The sequence below is a fragment of the Arachis ipaensis genome, chromosome B03 (genome assembly GCF_000816755.2).
Source record: "Arachis ipaensis cultivar K30076 chromosome B03, Araip1.1, whole genome shotgun sequence".
NCBI classification, from domain to species: Eukaryota; Viridiplantae; Streptophyta; class Magnoliopsida; order Fabales; family Fabaceae; genus Arachis; species Arachis ipaensis.
The window spans coordinates 121761717-121766331 of NC_029787.2; positions in this window are offsets into that span (position 1 = coordinate 121761717).

Below are 4615 nucleotides of genomic sequence, written 5' to 3' on the forward strand. Positions count from 1 at the left end.
GGAGAGGAACAGCCTCCGAGAGAAGGGGCAGAAGTTGCAAGCCCAATGCAACATGGAGGTGGAGTTGAGGAAGGCAGCGCAAGCCAGCTACAATAGCTTATTTGCTGATCTTGTGTCTGTAAAGAACGACTTACTGAACGCTCGGAAGGCCTACACCGAGTTGGAGGACTCTATTGCGGATGGTGCTGATGAGGCCTGGAGGATTTTCAAGGAACAGGTCGGAGTTATTGCTCCTGACTTGGACCTTTCTCCTTTGGATCCTGATAAGATTGTTATTGATGGTGCCATCGTGGATCCTCCTGCCCCCATAGTGGAATCTGAGTCTGATTTAAAGACTCGAGGGCAGAGGATCGTAGAGTCCCCTCCTCGCTCTAAGGACGCCCCGAGTTCTTCTACCGTTCCTCCGACTTCCTCTTCAACTCCTGCTCCTGGCGTTCCCCCTGACTCTGCTGGTGGTGATCTTCTAAAAAAGTGATTTTGGCTATTGGGGCCCGGCCTGTGGGCCCCTCTTTTTAAACTCTTTATATTTATTTGTTGGTGTTTTGAACAATTTTTTGGCCTTTTAAGGTCGTAAACAAAACAGTAATGCCCCTTTTTAATAGGGGTTTAATTTATCGTTAGATAAATACCCTTTTTGGATAAGGGTTTTGAGTTACCTTATGCGCGCATGCTTTTCGTGGTTCTTTTGACTCTTTGATCTTTTCTGGAAAAAATCTTTTCTTTGGGATTTGCCTGCTTTTCTGAATTTCCTTGATTCTCAAGGCAGCCTTTTTCTTAGTTTTTCCTTATCTCTTTTGGTATTCCTAATACTCAATTTTGTTTTATTGAGTTTTTCGTGACTTAGGCTACTTTTGCGATTCATTTTAATTGTACTCGGTTTCGCATTCCGCCCTGTGAGTCGGACCGATCCCGAGTTTATCATGATCGACTTCTATAGCCTCTTTACACCGACTTGTACCTCGTCGTTTTATCCTGACGACCATCTAGGTCGGTTCATGGGATTTTTACGTTTTGTCGAGCTTAAATCAGCGCCTTTCGTAGAAAGAAAAAAAAAAGGGAATTTTGAAAGAGATATTTAAAATGAAAGAGTTCTTTATTAATTGAGGAGGTACCTTATTGCTACTAAGGGCTTTTGCTAATTTATTTCCCTTAGCCCCTACTGTGATGCCTCGTTAAAAACCCTTCTTCAGAAAAAACCCTTTGATTCTGGGAAAAAATCATGAAGCTGGGAAAAGAGTACATCAGGGAGTAGGGTTTGCTTTTAACTGTAGTACCTTTTCATATTACAAGCATGCCATGACCTTGGTAACTCGGTGCCGCCTAAGTCGGTCACCTTATAATAGCCTTTTCCTAAGACCTCCTTGATTTTGTATGGTCCTTTCCAATTGGCGGCGAGCTTTCCCTCCCCAGATTTGTTGACCCCGATGTCGTTTCTGATTAAGACTAAGTCATCTGGGGTGAAACTCCTTCGAATGACTTTTTTGTTGTACCTTGTAGTCATCCTTTGTTTCAATGCTGCTTCTCTTATCTAAGCTTCTTCTCGGACTTCAGGGAGCAAGTCGAGTTCTTCTTTATGTCCCTGTATATTCCTAATCTCATCGTGGAAAATCACTCTTGGGCTTTGCTCATTGACCTCTATTGGGATCATGGCTTCTACGCCATAGACTAGTCGGAAGGGTGTTTCTCCAGTGGCGGATTGGGGAGTTGTTCTGTAAGCCCATAGTACTTGTTGGAGCTCTTCAGCCCAAGCCCCTTTCGCGTCTTGTAACCTTTTCTTCAGCCCTGCCAGATTGACTTTGTTGGCTGCTTCGGCTTGCCCATTGGCTTGTGGGTGTTCCACCGAGGTGAACTGGTGTTTAATTTTCATACTGGCTACCAGGCTTCTAAAGGTGGAGTCGGTGAACTGGGTTCCGTTATCTGTGGTAATGGAATAAGGTATCCCATACCTTGTAATTATATTTTTGTAGAGAAACCTCCGACTCCTCTGTGTAGTGATGGTGGCCAGTGGTTCTGCTTCTATCCACTTTGTGAAGTAATTTATTCCCACTATTAGGTATTTAACTTGTCCTGGCGCCTGGGGAAAGGGACCTAACAAATCCATTCCCCATTTTGCAAAGGGCCATGGGGAAGTGATACTAATGAGCTCTTCTGGGAGGGCCACGTGGAAATTTGCATGCATTTGGCATGGCTGGCACTTTTTCACAAATTCTGTGGCATCTTTCTGTAAGGTTGGCCAGTAAAATCCAGCTCGGATTACTTTCCTGGCCAATGACCTGGCTCCGAGATGGTTCCCGCAGATTCCGCTATGTACCTCCTCCAACACCTCGGTGGTTTTTAAGGTCGGTACACACTTTAACAATGGTGTTGATATCCCCCTTCTGTAGAGAACATTTTTCACCAAAGTATAATGTTGTGCTTCCCTTCGGATTTTCTGGGCTTCTTTTTCCTCCTTAGGGAGGATGTCGAATTTTAGGTATTTGACTAAGGGGTTCATCCATCCGAGGTTTAATCCGACCACTTCAAAGACTTCTAGTGTGTCTTCTGTTTTTACCACTGAGGGTTCCTGGAGGGTCTCTTGAATCAAGCTTCTGTTATTTCCTCCTGGCTTGGTACTTGCTAGCTTGGATAGGGCGTCTGCTCTGCTGTTTAGATCCCGAGTTATGTGCTTCACCTCAGTTTCTGTAAAGCGCCCCAAGAGCTCCGAGGCTTTCTCCAAGTACCTTTTCATAGTTGGGTCTTTTGCCTGGTACTCCCCATTTATTTGAGAGGTCACCACCTGGGAGTCGCTGTATACCATCACTTTCGTAGCACCGACTTCTTCAGCCAGCTTCAATCCTGCGATCAAGGCTTCGTATTCTGCCTGATTATTTGAAGCTGGGAATTCGAACTTGAGGGAAACTTCTATCTGGGTTCCCCTTTCATCTACCAATATTATGCCTGCGCCGCTTCCTGTTTTATTGGAGGATCCATCCACGTAGAGTTCCCAGGTAGTCGGTTTGTCCTCTTGATCCCCTGCATATTCAGCAACGAAGTCGGCGAGGCACTGGGCTTTAATCGCCGTCCGAGTTTCATACTTTAAGTCGAACTCAGAGAGCTCTATTGCCCATTGCACCATTCTTCCTGCAATATCCGTTTTTTGGAGGATCTGCTTCATGGGTTGGTTCGTGCGGACTCTTATTGTGTGAGCCTGAAAGTAAGGCCGTAGCCTTCGAGAGGCTATTACTAAGGAGTAGGCAAACTTTTCTAATTTGTGGTACCTTAGCTCAGGGCCCTGTAGAACTTTACTGATGAAGTAGATTGGGTGTTGCCTGACCTCCTCTTCTCTTATCAAGGCTGCTGAGACAGCCCTGTCTGCTACGGAGAGGTATAGGATGAGGTCTTTTCCGGCTATAGGTCGGGTCAAGATAGGAGGCTGGCTCAAAAACTTTTTGAACTCCTGGAACGCCTCCTCGCATTCGGGGGTCCACTCAAACTGGTGCCCCTTTTTTAGTAGGGAGAATAGTGGAAGGGATCTTAATGCTGATCCCGCCAAAAATCTGGAGAGAGCTGCTAGTCGGCCATTCAGCTGTTGGACTTCTCTCAAACAAGTCGGGCTTTTCATCTCTAAGATAGCTCTACACTTGTCGACCTTCTCTAAGACCATTGACTAGCCCCATGATGACCGCTTCGGTGGGCAGGTCTTGAATCTCCAAACATGCTTTGTTGAATCTTTCCATATAGGCCCGTAAGGACTCCCCTACCTCCTGTTTTATTCCCAGGAGGCTTGGTGCATGTTTTACTTTGTCCTTCTGGATGGAGAACCTCATCAAGAATTTTCTTGAGAGGTCTTCAAAACTGGTAATTGACCTCGGAGGGAGACTGTCGAACCACTTCATCGCTGCTTTGGACAAGGTTGTCGGGAAAGCTTTGCATCGCGTAGCGTCTGAAGCGTCGGTCAGATACATCCGACTTTTAAAGTTGCTCAGATGATGCTTTGGATCGGTGGTTCCATCGTAGAGGTCCATATCGGGGCTTCTAAAGTTTCTCGGAACTTTTGCCCTCATTATGTCCTCGCTAAACGGATCTTTCTCTCCTAAGGGAGAATCTTCTCTATCGCCTTGGGAATTCCGACCCTTGAGGGAGGATTCTAACTTTAAGAGTTTTCTTTCTAACTCTTTTCGTCGCTCCATCTCCTCTTTTAGGTTCTTTTCAGCTTCCCTTTGTCGTTCCCGCTCCTGCTCTAGCTGCTCGAGGCGGCTGTGAATTAGCCCCATAAGCTCACTAGCGAGAGGGGGTCCTTCTTTTTCTGACTCGCGCCCCTCCGAGGAGTTTGCCTTCGGATTTTTGATTCCGGAAGTACCTTCCTTATTTTGATCATTAGCTTCCTGGTGGAGGTTCTGATCTGCTTCATTGTTTCCGGTGTTCAAATTCTCTTGATCAGAATCTGTCTCCACATGCCCTTCTTCAGGGGATCTTTCCGCCATCACTGGTCAATCTCTCGGGTCCCCGGCAACGGCGCCAATGTTACGATGGGTAACCGGAGATTAGTGGGCCGGATGACGTTGGTTGGCCTAAACGTGTGAGGGAGGTGGCCATCGAATGCACCTGAAACTCGGTGTTCCTCCGTCCGACTTGT